This window comes from Staurois parvus, unplaced genomic scaffold (assembly GCF_062004578.1).
Source record: "Staurois parvus isolate SC_StPar_1 unplaced genomic scaffold, SC_StPar_1.0 ptg000155l, whole genome shotgun sequence".
Lineage (NCBI taxonomy): Eukaryota > Metazoa > Chordata > Amphibia > Anura > Ranidae > Staurois > Staurois parvus.
Genome location: NW_028317951.1, coordinates 4,105,701 through 4,123,684, shown reverse-complemented (window position 1 = coordinate 4,123,684; position 17,984 = coordinate 4,105,701).

The following is a 17,984-nucleotide window of genomic DNA, read 5'->3' as shown; positions in this document are numbered from 1 at the left end:
CTCCACCGCGGCGCGGCACAAGCCATCATTTCTCGGAAAGGTGCTGAGTCCACCACTTGGAAAGGGAGGGACTGCAGCACCAGCAACTTGGACAGGAGGACGTTCAGCTTCTGCACCGTCGGGTGCGTGCTCGCAAACTGTTGTCTCTTGGAAACGGATTCCAAGAAAGACTGCTTACGGAATCCGTGAAGAGGAGTAGCAGGAGAAGGAACATCTGAACGAGCGGAAGATGCCAACAAGCGACAACTCCCCTCAGCAGAGGTGTTGGAGCCTTGACTGGCTGATAGAGGGCGATTGACGTCGGGTGACGGAGCAAGTAACGGAGCGGGTGATGGAGCGGGGGCTGGGGCAGGCAGAACCGCCGTATCTTTATCACGGTTTTCCCAGGCCACCAAATGGCGACGCTGCATATGCTGACGCAACGCTGTAGTCCCAACATGGGCCCCCTGGCCACGCTTGACTTTCTGGCCACATAGTCGGCATACGGCTACGTTTACTTCCTCGGGCGGCTTGAGGAAAAATTGCCACACCGCCGAGTAGGAAACTTTGCCCCCGATACTCCTCACTGGCTGACTGCTACTTCCTCCGTGCACACCGGCACCACTACTGGCCGTGGTGGTAGGCTGCAGTGGAGCTGGTGCTCTACTCCGTGGCCGTTTGCCTCCACTGACACTGCTGCGACCCTGCTGCCTCCTGGGCAACCCACCGTTTTGCTCGCTGCCAAGCTGGCACCCTCTTCTCCTGATGATGCGGAAGCAATAGCCTGATGACGACGAGGCTGCCAAGTGCGATCAGCCTCATCATCATCAATTAGGGTCTCCGCCTCACTACTAGCCCCCTCGGCTGCGTGTGGGTCAGGAGACAGACCTGTCTCTAGACCGGCTACCGAGCCACTCTCCTCGCCAGTACTTCTTCGCCTGGCTGCTGAAGAGGCGGATGTCTCCCCCCGTTCCTGACCGCCCTCTGTTAGCTCTTCCTCACTGTACAGTGGGGCTGAGCCCACAGCATGCGATACTTCGCTTGGTGAGGGAACACCAAAGGACAGGGGCAGGTAGAGGACACGTGATTTCAGTGGGCTTGGTCCCGGGCCATGCCAACTAACGGTTGTGTCTGACGTACCCACCGACCGTTGGCTGTAGGTGTCAGAGGTGACCTGGGAAGAGGAAGACGACCGAGCCAACCAATCGATGACGGCAGGGTTGTCGGTGGAGACACGACCGCTGGATGACACCGGGAGCACTGGCCTCTGGCTGCGACTAGTGCTGCCTCGACCCCTTCCTCTGCTGCCACGTCTGCTCGCTCCTAAAACATTGCCTCCTCTGCCACTCCTCTGCGTGTTGTCTGACATACTCTTTAATTCTATAAGCACCCCAAAAAAAAGTAACGATTCTGTGTCCCTGAGTAACAATTCTGTGTCCCTGAGTAACAATTCTGTGTCCCTGAGAAACAATACTGTGTCCCTCAGTAACAATTCTGTTTCCCCGAGTAACAATTCTGTGTCTGTCCCTGAGTAACAATTCTGTGTCCCTGAGTAACAATTCTGTGTCCCTCAGTAACAATTCTGTGTCCCTGAGTAACAATTCTGTGTCTGTCCCTGAGTAACAATTCTGTGTCCCTGAGTAACAATTCTGTGTCCCTGAGTAACAATGAGTAACAATTCTGTGTCCCTGAGTAACAATTCTGTGTCCCTGAGTAACAATGAGTAACAATTCTGTGTCCCTCAGTAACAATTCTGTGTCCCTGAGTAACAATTCTGTTACCCTGAGTAACAATTCTGTGTATGTCCCTGAGTAACAATTCTGTGTCCCTCAGTAACGATTCTGTGTCCCTCAGTAACAATTCTGTGTCCCTGAGTAACAATTCTGTGTCTGTCCCTGAGTAACAATTCTGTGTCCCTGAGTAACAATTCTGTGTCCCTGAGTAACAATTCTGTGTCCCTCAGTAACGATTCTGTGTCATTCAGTAACAATTCTGTGTCCCTGAGTAACAATTCTGTGTCTGTCCCTGAGTAACAATTCTGTGTCCCTGAGTAACAATTCTGTGTCTGTCCCTGAGTAACAATTCTGTGTCCCTGAGTAACAATTCTGTGTCTGTCCCTGAGTAACAATTCTGTGTCCCTCAGTAACGATTCTGTGTCCCTCAGTAACAATTCTGTGTCGCTGAGTAACAATTCTGTGTCTGTCCCTGAGTAACAATTCTGTGTCCCTGAGTAACAATTCTGTGTCCCTGAGTAACAATGTGTAACAATTCTGTGTCCCTGAGTAACAATTCTGTGTCCCTGAGTAATAATTCTGTGTCCCTCAGTAACGATTCTGTGTCCCTCAGTAACAATTCTGTGTCCCTGAGTAACAATTCTGTGTCTGTCCCTGAGTAACAATTCTGTGTCCCTGAGTAACAATTCTGTGTCCCTCAGTAACAATTCTGTGTCCCTGAGTAACAATTCTGTGTCCCTGAGTAACAATGAGTAACAATTCTGTGTCCCTCAGTAACAATTCTGTGTCCCTGAGTAACAATTCTGTGTCTGTCCCTGAGTAACAATTCTGTGTCCCTCAGTAACGATTCTGTGTCCCTCAGTAACAATTCTGTGTCCCTGAGTAACAATTCTGTGTCCCTGAGTAACAAATCTGTGTCTGTCCCTGAGTAACAATTCTGTGTCCCTGAGTAACAATTCTGTGTCCCTGAGTAACAATTCTGTGTCTGTCCCTGAGTAACAATTCTGTGTCCCTGAGTAACAATTCTGTGTCCCTCAGTAACGATTCTGTGTCCCTCAGTAACAATCCTGTGTCCCTGAGTAACAATTCTGTGTCTGTCTCTGAGTAACAATTCTGTGTCCCTGAGTAACAATTCTGTGTCCCTGAGTAACAATTCTGTGTCTGTCCCTGAGTAACAATTCTGTGTCCCTGAGTAACAATTCTGTGTCCCTGAGTAACAATGAGTAACAATTCTGTGTCCCTCAGTAACAATTCTGTGTCCCTCAGTAACAATTCTGTGTCCCTGAGTAACAATTCTGTGTCTGTCCCTGAGTAACAATTCTGTGTCCCTCAGTAACGATTCTGTGTCCCTCAGTAACAATTCTGTGTCCCTGAGTAACAATTCTGTGTCTGTCCCTGAGTAACAATTCTGTGTCCCTGAGTAACAATTCTGTGTCCCTGAGTAACAATTCTGTGTCTGTCCCTGAGTAACAATTCTGTGTCCCTGAGTAACAATTCTGTGTCCCTCAGTAACGATTCTGTGTCCCTCAGTAACAATTCTGTGTCCCTGAGTAACAATTCTGTGTCTGTCCCTGAGTAACAATTCTGTGTCCCTGAGTAACAATTCTGTGTCCCTGAGTAACAATTCTGTGTCTGTCCCTGAGTAACAATTCTGTGTCCCTGAGTAACAATTCTGTGTCCCTGAGTAACAATGAGTAACAATTCTGTGTCCCTCAGTAACAATTCTGTGTCCCTGAGTAACAATTCTGTGTCCCTGAGTAACAATTCTGTGTCTGTCCCTGAGTAACAATTCTGTGTCCCTCAGTAACGATTCTGTGTCCCTCAGTAACAATTCTGTGTCCCTGAGTAACAATTCTGTGTCTGTCCCTGACTAACAATTCTGTGTCCCTGAGTACCAATTCTGTGTCCCTGAGTAACAATTCTGTGTCCCTCAGTAACGATTCTGTGTCCCTCAGTAACAATTCTCTATCCCTGAGTAACAATTCTGTGTCTGTCCCTGAGTAACAATTCTGTGTCCCTAAGTAACAATTCTGTGTCCCTGAGTAACAATTCTGTGTCTGTCCCTGAGTAACAATTCTGTGTCCCTGAGTAACAATTCTGTGTCTGTCCCTGAGTAACAATTCTGTGTCCCTCAGTAACGATTCTGTGTCCCTCAGTAACAATTCTGTGTCTGTCCCTGAGTAACAATTCTGTGTCCCTGAGTAACAATTCTGTGTCTGTCCCTGAGTAACAATTCTGTGTCCTTGAGTAACAATTCTGTGTCCCTGAGTAACAATTCTGTGTCCCTCAGTAACGATTCTGTGTCCCTCAGTAACAATTCTGTGTCCCTGAGTAACAATTCTGTGTCTGTCCCTGAGTAACAATTCTGTGTCTGTCCCTGAGTAACAATTCTGTGTCCCTCAGTAACAATTCTGTGTCCCTGAGTAACAATGAGTAACAATTCTGTGTCCCTGAGTAACAATTCTGTGTCCCTGAGTAACAATGAGTAACAATTCTGTGTCCCTCAGTAACAATTCTGTGTCCCTGAGTAACAATTCTGTGTCCCTGAGTAACAATTCTGTGTCTGTCCCTGAGTAACAATTCTGTGTCCCTCAGTAACGATTCTGTGTCCCTGAGTAACAATTCTGTGTCCCTGAGTAACAATTCTGTGTCTGTCCCTGAGTAACAATTCTGTGTCCCTGAGTAACAATTCTGTGTCCCTGAGTAACAATTCTGTGTCCCTCAGTAACGATTCTGTGTCCCTCAGTAACAATTCTGTGTCCCTGAGTAACAATTCTGTGTCCCTGAGTAACAATTCTGTGTCCCTGAGTAACAATTCTGTGTCTGTCCTTGAGTAACAATTCTGTGTCTGTCCCTGAGTAACAATTCTGTGTCCCTGAGTAACAATTCTGTGTCTGTCCCTGAGTAACAATTCTGTGTCCCTCAGTAACGATTCTGTGTCCCTCAGTAACAATTCTGTGTCCCTGAGTAACAATTCTGTGTCTGTCCCTGAGTAACAATTCTGTGTCCCTCAGTAACGATTCTGTGTCCCTCAGTAACAATTCTGTGTCCCTGAGTAACAATTCTGTGTCCCTTTGTAATAATTCTGTGTCTGTCCCTGAGTAACAATTCTGTGTCCCTGAGTAACAATTCTGTGTCCCTCAGTAATGATTCTGTGTCCCTCAGTAACAATTCTGTGTCCCTGAGTAACAATTCTGTGTCTGTCCCTGAGTAACAATTCTGTGTCCCTCAGCAACGATTCTGTGTCCCTCAGTAACAATTCTGTGTCCCTGAGTAACAATTCTGTGTCCCTGAGTAACAATTCTGTGTCTGTCCCTGAGTAACAATTCTGTGTCCCTGAGTAACAATTCTGTGTCTGTCCCTGAGTAACAATTCTGTGTCCCTGAGTAACAATTCTGTGTCCCTGAGTAACTATTGTGTGTCCCTGAGTAACGATTGTGTGTCCCTGAGTAACGATTGTGTGTCCCTGAGTAACGAATGTGTGTCCCTAAGTAACGGTTCTGTGTCCCTAAGTAACGGTTCTGTGTCCCTAAGTAACGGTTCTGTGTCCCTAAGTAACGGTTCTGTGTCCCTGAGTAACGATTCTGTGGCCCTAAAGTCTCTGTAGCCCTAACTCTGTCCCTCAATACAGACAGGTCTGTCTCTCTTGAATGACTGGAGGCTAATGGAGAATTCTAAAATGGCCGCGATTTATAGCTCCACCATTACACAGTGCTGGCTGGCTGGCTGCTGATTGGCTAATGCGATCAGATGTCATGAATGAATGCATTATGGGTCAGCGCGCCTTGTCTGCGCGCCTTCCCAGAGATCCCCGCTCCGTCGCCACACATGTCGCCGCCATTTTTGGGAAATTTCGATTCGCGCGTCCGAAGTTGGCTAATCTTCGGATTCGTCGCGAATCGAATATTTCCCAATCTTCGAAACGAATTCCACTTCACCATGTTCGATTCGCTCATCTCTAATGAGAACGAAGGACGTCTGATCGACTGGAGTGCAGCCGATCAGACGTCCTTTGTTCTCAAATATCCTCAAAAGTAAGTTAAATCAATGCATCTACTTAGTTAAAAACTAATAATAACCATAAATCCCAATAGGAATATATTAAAATACAAATTAACAAATACATAAAATGTGTCTAAAACATTCTACACATATAAATGGTTGCCAGAAATTACTAAGGTTTTTGTTAAGGGCAAGAAAAATTTATGGATAGCACATGAAATCATTATAGTACATACTGTACATAAAATACAACCTATGTATAGAAGTCTAAGATTATAGGAGTCTCCCTTATACCATGTTTCATGTTATACTATATTTAATGTGTTACATAAAACATGGTCCCATACCCCACAGTCAAAATTCACACTGCTTCTCCTCTTTTCCTAAATTGTGGGGTGCATCTTCCAGGGGAATACTGTTGTTTTTTTACTCTATAATGGCTGTGTCATCCAGGTTTGTTATTATTAACATTCTTATAGTACAAGACCACTACAGAAGTTGGAAGTTAATAATCCAAAAAATATATAATGCTGCCCCTCCCTGTGATATAAATTGCTTTACAAAGAAACCAACATCACATAAAACATTACATTAATTATCAACAATATACAAACTTTTCCTTACACCAAAACCGGACATCCTTTGTTCTCAAATATCATATAATGTCTACAGTTCATGTATAGTGCTTGTTATTTATCTTCCTTCATAAAATGTGCTACTTTCTTACCTTCCATGTTAACCGTATACTTCCTCCTATAATGTAGTGAACTACCTCCTATAACGTTGTGAGCATGCACACCATGTATCCACCACCATCCAATCCAGCGCACACCTCCACTTGAGGTGAGGAAGTTACGTGATCGTGACGATACGCGTGTGGGCGGAGCCAGGGCATTAGGAGAGCCGGGACTGGAAATGACGCGGGAACCTGCTGTTTATGTTTATGCCTGTTTAGCCTTTGCATGTGCGAGTGTAATTCATTTTTAATAAAACACTTTTTTTATATGTACTGCACTATGGGGATACTCTTTTATGTGTGAGCATACCGCAGGACAGGGAGCACATTTTTAAAGAGCCAGACACCCGGAAAAAGTATACCATTAATTGATCCTTAGATGAAAAATCATAACTGAGGGAAGCCCATAAGCAGGAGAGGAGGTGATCATAGGACCCCCATAAAAGGGAAACAAGCGATTTTGACCTGTAAGAGGAGAGGTCAAAAAGTGGAGATTGAATGGTGGTGGGTACATGGTGTGCATACTCTCAACGTTATAGGAGGTGGTTCAATAGATTATAGGAGGTGGTATACGGTTATCAGAGAAGATAAGAGAACAGCACATTTTATGAAGGAAGATAAATAACAAGCACTATATATGAACTGTGGACATTACATTATATTTGGTTTTGGTATAAGGAAAAGTTTGTATATTGCTGATAATGAATTTAATGTTTTATGTGATGTTGGTTTCTTTGTAAATTAATTTATATCACAGGGAGATGCAGCAATATATATTTTTCAGATTATTCTATTTACTGTGGGAACACTTTATTGTTTGCAGTCACCCTCAGGATAGGATTTCATAATGGTTACCGGTAATTTATTTATTTTGTAGCACATTGGTTTGCAAATACACTTTACACATAGGTGGCGCAGTATACATTCTTTTAAAATTTGGAAGTTGAAGAGAGCACTCCAGTGGTCCCTCCTCCCTCACCATTATAGTTCAGCCGACATGATATTTGGTTTTGGTGTAAGGAAAAGTTTGTATATTGTGATGTTGGTTTCTTTGTAAGGCAATTTATATCACAGGGAGGCGCAGCATTATATATTTTTGGATTATTAACTTCCACAGTTGACTTGTACTATAATAATGTTAATAATAGCAAACCTGGATGACACGCAGCCATTAAAGAGTCAAAAAAACAACAGTATTCCCCTCGAAGATGCACCCCACAATTTAGGAAAAGAGGGGTAGCAGTGGGAATTTTGAGTATAGGGTATGGGACCATGTTTCATGTAACACATTAAATATAGTATAACATGAAACATGGTATAAGGGAGGCTCCTATAATCTTAGATTTCTATACATAGGTTGTATTTTATGTATGTACTATAATGATTTCATGTGCTATTTATGAATTTTTCTTGCCCTTAACAAAAACCTTAATAATTTATGACAACCTCATATGTGTAGAATTGTTTAGACACATTTTATGTATGTTGTTTGTATATTCATTTATTTAAATTGGGATTTATGATTATTATTAGTTTTCAACTAAATAGATGCATTGATTTAATTTAGTTTTCGTAATCTCGATTCCCACATTCATCTAGGTCCTCAATATAGGCACAGTTTATTACTTATTTAATGTTATTCTATATATTAATTTTTTTTATATTTAATGCAGTTAGTCTGGCTGAAAAAAGACAAAAGTCCATCAAGTTCAAACATTAAAAAAAAAAAAAAAGTTATAATCCTACACCCGCGTTTGGCTTATGCCCCAAATATTACTTCTGAGGAGGGGATATTTTATTGACGTGGTCATTTCTCTATGTTTTCCTTAGCCCTGATGAAGGGTGTTTACAGATCCCTGAAATGTGATTGAAATCCTTTTGATCATTTGTCTGATTCTAATGGAATAAAATTGTATCTGGACAGTGTATCCGAGCAGTAGTGTGGCACTTCAGTTTTTATTTTTACTATAAAAGGTAGAATATGCTGTTATATATTCACTCTAAAATGGCCACTAACCACAAACAGAAAATAAAAACAGACAGCCTGAATTCATATAAACAGAGTTGTTAAACTAGTGGTCACTCTGTATACATGTACACACATGCTGGCAAAGGGCATTGGACAGAGCCAACACTCGCCACGAACTGAGAATCAGGAAGCGGTCCGTGCTACCCTGAGACCAACTTCTATTTACAATACTGATGTTTTTTATTTGCATATGAGTATTTTTGTGGGATTTTAATAAAACTTTATTTAGTGATTTTACGCTATGTGGTGCACCTGGTTTCTTATCTTCCCATGTGAGTGTCTGGGAGCTGAAGGTGACCATGATCCATACCTGAATGGAGTGTTGACATTATTTAAAGGCATAACCGTGTTTGACTGGATTAATACCAAACAGCATTTGACTTCTCTGCTTTAGAGGGTGATATTTTTCCGGTAAGCCTTTTGTTGTGGCTCTTGGTGAAGGAACATATAGATGGTTTCACCTTATGAGGAGGTTCACCATATCTATGCACCTGCACCAAGAAAACACTGAAAGGAATGACTGCTTGCTTATTGTGGATGTGGATTCACATGGTGGATATTATCTTCTTTTATAGAGTTGTATTATGCACTCTTGATTTATTTCACTGTATAATTTGCTGGTTTATAATTTTTGGTAATAATGCAGCACTTTTGTATTTTACATTGGTCACAAAAACAATACCATGCAGCATCCAATCAACCTTCCTACGTTTTCTTTTTACAGATGAAAGGTAAACTTTGACTAGCTGACAAAGTATAATGCTTATTTAATGAAGTGGTGCAAAGTGTCATGACAGTGTACAGGGTCAGTCAATTGCTCAAATTGCATGTTGTCCTCCTCTGACTATACTACCCTGTAATCTGATATGCTGCTGTGGTGGAAAGTCATCAATTTAAAAAAAAAAATATTGCCTACATTACTACAATTAGTGCATTGTATTTTGCAAGGCTTTAATCATTATTGCTGCAAAGACATAGTACAATTGCCTATCCAGCCAGCTGATCTGAGCAAATCCACATGGAGTGCACTGTATCTCTCTTATTCATGAACCTCAAATGTACTACAAAGACTATAGCTCTCCTTTTTACAGTTATTTCAGAATAAGGCCAATGATGAAAATGATGTAAGAAATGGAAAGGTGCACAATAAAACTACCATGGGTCCCTTCAGGGCCGTGGATAAGGGGGTACCACCAGTCCTCCTGTATGAGGCCCAGGCCAGCAGGGGGCCCAAGCAGCTGCGTGAATCAGATGTGGGCACGGAGGGTGATCGGCACGGCGGGGGGGGGGGTAATTACTGGAAACTATCCCCTGTATGGCTGTCTCTGCAGCAACTGAAAGCTGGCTTCTTCTCATTTCCCTCCCACTGACTTTCAGCTGCTGCACAGAAAGCCATACAGGGGATGAGTTCAAGTAATTGCCCCCAGTAAGTGTACTCATCACCCTCCCTGTGCACCATACATTTCCCCCTGCTTCCCAGGCACTCCAATGTGCCCCCACCCCCACAGTGCTGCCTGCTTCCCTCCTCTCCTTCCCACCAACAGTTGCAAGCATACAATAGAATCCTTCAGGATGGAGAGTGGGGGGAAGGGTCCTGTAAATATGTCACAGTTACCAGCGCCTTACTCTTCTGAATGAACACAAGTAATCAGTACTGATCACTCACTGTGTTCGCTCATAACTAAAGCATAGTAAGCTGTGATTTGTTTAGGGGGGCCCTGTCAGATTGGCTGTATGGGGCCCCATGGTTTCTAACAGCAGCCCTGGGTTCCTTTAAACTCAGACCCATGGGATTGGCTGGAGCCTGAACAGCTGCATCCTTTTGCTTTAGAGAATAAGGGACATCCACATATAATGTCTCAATTTTTGTTTTTGATAAGCTATGCTGTGAACAGTAGTTTTTGGTGGCCATAGAGGTGAATAAGGGTCTATTGATTTGGGATTCATTGTGTGACAACTATTAATTTGATACAGCTGCATGACAGATGCATCAATACACAAGTCTGCAAAACCTTGGGGATCTGTGCAAGTTTTTGCTACTGTTTCATTTCTTCTTTTATTTCTTATAATTTATTTCATGTAGTCATTTCCCTAGCAGAAGAAATGGTGAATAGGAGCAGTGATCCATGTTTTCAAACTAAAATCAAACAATCACATTTGCTCTGCATGCTGCTAAAGCTGGACTACGCTGGCTGAAATAAAGGACAATGTCAATATTAAGAGATCAAAAAGGACTCTATTATCATCAACAGACAAAGCGTTATTCAGACATCTCACCAATGGACCTAGGAAGAGAAAGTAAAGTAACATCTAGAGGAGCCTCATTTATTTTTTTCTTTTATATTTTGTGCTTGTCAGAAAAATTGTAAGTTTAATTTAAGTTCCCCTTTAGATTGAATTAAGTACTGAATCAAAAGAAACTACAGAACAAGCTGAACAGTATGATAAACACCACCAAACTGAGTATTATGAAAAAATACATATAAAATAAAACAAGATAAAATAAAACAATAATTTAACCACTAGACATCAGTAAAATGATAGGCTGATAAACTGATGATCTATATCATGTTACACATGCATTGTATGTTTATTTGTCGTTAATAATTTTGTCCCTACCTTACTCGGTATGTAGTGGATGCTTTATGTGATTAGTCCCACCCTTCTTCATGTTTTAGCCTCCATTCCTACATGTAGTGATGGGTCGAACACCCCCATGTTTGATTCACGGTCAAATGTTCGAACCTAATGAACGTTTGACTGTGAGCTTTGAACTCAACGCAAGTCTATGGGACTCAAACTTGTAAATTCAAAAGTGTCCATTTTCAAGGTTTATATGCAACTTATCAGCCATAAAAGAGGTATGGGGACTCGGGTACTGCCCTGAAGGACATGAATCAGTGAAAATTAAATTTTTCCAAAAGTACCGTTTTTAAAGTCATTTTCATTGCTTAAAGTAATAAAAAATTAAAAATTCCTTTAAATATCATGCCTGGGAGGTCCCCTTAAACTACCTGCAACGTTGCACATCTGTACAATGTATAGAACCTGCTGCAGCAGGACTGACTTTTTTTTTTAAAATTACATTTAAAAAAAAAAAAAAACCTATGTGGTGCCCCCTCCGATCCATACCAGACCCTTGATTCCAGTCAGGTCTAGCAGGGCAGGAAAGTGGGGGATGAACAAGCCCCCCCTTGCGGCTTACCAGGCCCCGTGCCCTTGGCAAGGGGACAATGTCCCCATGCCGATGGGGACAAGAGCCTCTTCCCCACAACCCTGGCCAGGTGGTTGTGGGGGTCTGTGGGCAGGGGGGTCAGTAGCATCAGGGTACCCTTTTAAGTAAGGGGGCACCCTGATGCTGCTCCTCCCCTTGTGAATGTGTAAGGGGTACTTCTACCCCTACCCATTCACTAAAGGTTTAAAAAAAATAAAGAGACCAGTCTTTTGACAAGTCTTTTAATTAAAAAAAAGCAGAAAAAATAAAAATGGTTCCATCGATGTAATCCATTATCAGTCAAGGCATCCAATGTTGCCCCGATGACGCTGAGTTGGTGAAAAAAAAAAAAAAAACAACGCCTAAAGGGCCTAGTATGGTTTTTAGGGTGAACCTTTTTTTAAAAAAAATTTTTACTGTGGGGTCCCTCCTAACCTTCCTACCAGACCTAAAGGGCGTGAGGAACCCATGCTGTTTTTTTCTGGTTTATTTTTATTTGATTTTTTTTTTTGTTTGTGGAGAGTATTCATCCTTCTGTCTTCAGCAGTATCTAGCAACACACTGCATAAGGCTGCAGTGTAAGCAGCTTTATAAAGTGCGGGGCACGGACTTAGCTGTTAGCCATGAGTAGCCAAAGTCACTGTGACTTTGGCCAATCATGGCTCTCACAGTGCATTGTGCTGTGATTGGCCAAAGCACTGCACCTGACTTGTGGTCAGGTGCAGTGCTTTGGCCAATCATGGCTTTCACACGAACAGCCGATGCTTGAGTCGAACTTACGTTTGTCTTGAACATTGAGCCCAACACTACCCATATATACTGTATTCTGCTGGAGCTAAACACATAGGGGTTGATTTAGTAAAACTGGAGGGTGCAAAATCTGGTGCAGCTTTGCATGGAAACCAGTCAGCTTCCAAGTTTTTTTTGTCAAAGTTTAAAGCTGAGTTTCACTCTCTCAATCAACATTGACTATTTTTAATACTTATACTGCTAGAATTGGTAAATAGATAGGAAGGTAGATTATATTTACTTATTTTAAACTTTGTTTTACATTTCTTCAGTTGCTTCCTGGTTTCTATGCCTAGGGGAATGATGTCATACATCCAAGGAGTCTTTGGGAGTGGAGGAGGAGCTTCCTCAGCTAAGCACACCTTCCTGCCTGCATGCCTAAGCTTAGGGCCAGTTCACACCACAAAAACACACTCTGGATGTGTTCAAGTAGTTCTGTGCAGAAAAAATGCAGCATGTTCTATTTTTTTTTTCTGCACCTGAACACACTGTTGTGTACTAGAGCCATTGGAATACACAGAAAACTCTGTTTGTGAATTTTTGATACAGAACAAAAACCCACACTGGACTGTATCTGGTGTGAACCAACCCCAAGCGTAGATGAATTTCAGAAAGTAAATGCTACATGAATCATCTGCTCTTACTCAAGATGACCACGACCAGAAATGCTGGGGGTGTTTTTCTGAGTGATTTCTTAGCAAAATAAAATATTACGACATGGGTGAATATGTGAGTTTGCTTTGAATATTAGAAATGAAGTAAAACTTCAGATGCAAAGTAGTTCTACTTTAACTGAACAAGCTGAAGTAAGAAGCTGATTGGTTTCTATGCACAGTTGCATCAAATTTTGCACTTTACAGTTTTAGTAAATGAACCCCGTTATGATTTTTTGACCTCTCTGATGGTCATCTATTATGATCTGCACAAGTTTTTGGATTCAAACTTTTTATGATCTGCGAGGTATCATTTGGAGCGAGTCATTGTCAAACTACTGAGACTAAATTAAGCCATGTCACCACAAATGGATCAGTTCTAGAGATCACACTCTCAGTGCTTAGACTGCAGAAGCAGAACAATCTAGCTCATGCAGAATTTAGTGAATGAGGTGAAGTGTGGCTGATTTCCATCAACTAGTCATGTGCAAACAGGAATGTTGTTATGTATTTTCCTTGCACATGATAGGGTATCCTTTGAAAAAAAGAAACTTCACCACAATCACTAAGTGGCACCTTACCTTGCAAAGTGATCAGTGTATTTGCCTTTAGCAAATCAACCACAAAGTGCATCTAAACACAATTTTATTTTTGCTTTGAAAAAAGTAGAGAAGGGCTAAAATCTGTCAGATTCTTAATGCTCCATAAGTTGAAAACACCAATGATTGTGGAATACAAGCAGGTTTTTAATGATTTCATATTATGGTATAATAAAAATGCCAAAATATTTATCAGAGCTATAACAAACAAAAGAGCACACGTTTCAGGTGGCCTGATGAAGGAGTGTTGGAACCCCTAAACCACATTGGTTGATTTATCTTACCCTAACATGAAGTAATGAAAAACCTGCTTGGACTCCAAAGTCATTGTTGTGAAATTCTTATTGCTCCCCCAACTTGTAGATTCTATCCAGGGTTCCTTATTTGGGGCACCTTTCTTTATCAGAGCAGACTCGCCACAACTACTGAGCTTTATAAACTGAACCTGCCTATGGCAATCTGAGACTGCAAAAACAAAGATCCAGCGCCTCACACCTTTACACCCTGAAAGTGTTTATTGCTGTCTGTATCCTGGCTGAGGAGATTCACCTTTTTGACCATCATCACCGAGACTGAATATGAGCAAAAATCCAAAATCCTTAGTCGTCACCAGAACAGGAATAAAAATGTAGTCCTCCAATAAGGACACTTGTTCTGGTGACAACTCTTTAAGAGAGGGTTACCCTTCCATTGGAGAGAACTCCTTCCATTTCCTTCTGTGTCTTGAAGTATGAGTTGAAGGAAAATCCCCCCAAAGAGACACACCAATAAAAAAAAAAAAAGGAAAGAAAGAAAAATGGCAGGGGTCTTAACAATTCCTTACTCCAACAAAAACTAAAAAATAAATAAATGAATGCGTAAATAAACAAATGAATAAATAATATTCTTATATTTTTTTAGTGTGCATGAAATTCTTATAAAGTACCAGAACAAAATGTTTGAAACTGCATTAGTGTCATTTCAAGAAGAATGAACTTCACAAAGAATGCAAGCTAATTCTAGCCATCTGAAGATTCTAAAAAGCAGAAACTGAAAAGTACACTCCAGCTACTTTCATGAGAAGCTCCCCCCTGAAATCACCCAATGTTCTCTCTGCTGAACCATTATTGAAGTTAAACACAATACCCAAGATCCTTCCTGAGTTTATCAATTTTTCAAAATTATTATTAGTATTAGAATTCAAGGTAATATGAGGACCAACATAAACAATTAATTCTATCAGTATCCAATCAGGCAGAACCTTGTGGCAGATTTAAAGGAGATTATTTTGTCAGTTTTAACGTTGGCATTCCGTCATTATGAACCTCCTTGTCTAATGGTGGAGTTGTATGTAGTGACTAAGATCAAGTTCTTGTTTTTCTCTTCCATGCAAGAGCTCTGCACTCAGCTCTGCATTTGAACCAGTGATATAAGCTGAGTTCCACTAAAAGATTTAAAGTATAACTAAAGACAGTTTATTTTTCTTTTTAGTTTGGGATAGAGTGGAAAGGGATTAGAACACCTGTTAGGTTTATATTGTTGTCTGTGTCCTATTAGCACAATTCATCTTCTCTATTTTATATGTTTACCATTATCCCTGAGAGTGAAAGAAAATCCCCAAATTTTGGGCTGTCACCAGAACAAGAATAGAGGGGAAATTTTCTAATAGTGACACTAGTTCAGGTGACCTTGGTGTCAACCAAGGATTTCCTCTCACTTTCTGTATTACTTATGGAACAGAAAGTGAAGAGAAATTGGAAATGCCTGGAAAACAAGGAAATACTTGAATCCTTGTTTCCTGGCATTGGGGACAAATCTATTCTCCGTGGTACAGTATAATGTGTTAAATATTTTTTACACTGCTGTATATTGTGTACTTATAGATACAATTTATTTCTTAGAGTGGACCATCATTTACACATACTTTGACCATGATCTGCTGAGGAATCAAGCAGATTGCAAAGCGCCTTGATCAAAGGCACCATACATTAATAACAATGTAGTGAAGAAAGACATTATTAATGATGGTTTTTTAGTAAATATTATATTGCTGGTCACACTTCACATGCATAGAATGTACTCTAACTTTTGTAATACAGTTTTATGTGGTTTAAATCTCTATGTGGTACAAGTAAATTCCCACCATTATCTACCCTATATCCAACCTAATGTTCAGTGGATTGAGGACTCTGTGTTTCTGTATTATTGATATATGCTTTAAAAAAATCCCCCCCAAAAAAAGAATATGAATTCCTTTGAACTTTTCTTGTAAAGCAGCATAAAGAACTCTGTATAATTTGTGAATTGTTTGTGCCGTGCATAAAAAAAAATCTAGGGTGTCTTTTTCATTCTATGACAATGTATTAGAAGTAATAAATGTGATGTATTAGAGGCAATGAATATAGTGAATGCATTGCTAAGTGTATGCTATAGTGTATGCTAGTTGGTGATACACACAATGGAAATCAGAAACAATTTGATCATCAATGCAGAATAATCTCTGTTTATTATTTCTTATTGATATAGAGGTTTTGTCCTTTAGTGTCTCCAAGTTCCTCAAAAAAATATGCTGAGAGCAATTATTATCCAGCAGGGGGTGTAGAATAGAGTTTAGACTGCAGTTCTTGGAAGGGGTAATAATACTATTGTATTTTCCCAAACTGAGCATCACCTTTGTAACATTATATAACATCACTATCACACAGCAATAAACAAATTACACAAATGTCCAAGAAAGTAAATGAATAGATACAAATGTATTCTTTCTGTTTCAACGTATGGATCCTGTGGTCTGATTTTCTGGATTCTTGAAGCGTAAATCTAGGTGGATATTGTAATAATACCATTAGGGCAGTTATGCATTCAGTCAAAAGAAACCATTATAATTTTGGATAGATGAAGGAAGCATGAATATTAAAAAAAACCCTTCCTGTAAAATTATGCATAGTGGCTGTCACACTGGGGAAGTATACAACAGAACTAGAGTCAGTCAGGGCTCCATTGGCTAGTACAGGGATGTCAATAAATATTATAAACATGCTCACAGGGGGAGAGAGCAATGTGATGGTCTGATGATCTGGGTGGTTACCAAGCTCTCTTAATCATTAATCATTACTCAGCTACAAATCCTTTAGCAGGTAAAACAATTCATGTATATGAATTTCAACTGTATGTTTAGATATTTGCCTGGTGTTCATGTGTAAAGCACACGTTGATTTGCAAACAAATGTGGATTATGTAGGGCAAATACAGTGTCATATAGTAAATGGCTAGCATTTATTTGTGAATTCAAAGATGATGTATATTCAAATCTTGAAAAAAGCTGGCCGCTTTGTTCCTATGCATAGACTATGGCTAGAGATGAGCGAATTATTCAAAAATTCGATTCGACTGATTCGGCGAATTCGTGGAAAAAATTCAATTCGAGTCGAATATATTCGCTGCGAATTTAACTTATAAAAGGGTGTTTCTAGGCTTCAGAGAGCCTTTATATTAGTGCAGAACACTGTACCTTTAATTTAAATGCCCTTGGAGTCTGCTGGGGAAGAGAAATAATACTGTCAGTCAGTATGACATGCAGATGAGTGCCGTCGATCTTAGAATCACCGCACACTTCACTCATTTGGGCAGTCACGGGGCCAAAACCAGAGTGTGGAGCCACAGTGTGGCGGTGGAGGCAGCAGCAATGGGAGGCCATACAGCACCCTATGACAAAATGGAACCCACCAGCAGTGTGAGGAGACCTGAAAGTGGAACATGGCAGAGTGTGGCGATGGAGACAGCAGCAATGGGAGGCCGTACAGGGACCCATGACACACTCTGGACCTGGCAGCAGCATGAGGAGGCGGTACAGGGGCCCATGACAGATTACAGGCCTGGCAGCAGCATTAGGAGTCGGTACGGGGGCCCATGACACACTCTGGACCTGGCAGCAGCATGAGGAGGCGGTACCGGGGCCCATGACAGATTACGGGCCTGGCAGCAGCATGAGGAGTCGGTACGGGGGCCCATGGCATATTACGGGCCTGGCAGCAGCAATGGGAGGCCGTACAGGGACCCATGACACACTCTGGACCTGGCAGCAGCATGAGGAGGCGGTACAGGGGCCCATGACAGATTACAGGCCTGGCAGCAGCATTAGGAGTCGGTACGGGGGCCCATGACACACTCTGGACCTGGCAGCAGCATGAGGAGGCGGGACCGGGGCCCATGACAGATTACGGGCCTGGCAGCAGCATGAGGAGTCGGTACGGGGGCCCATGGCATATTAC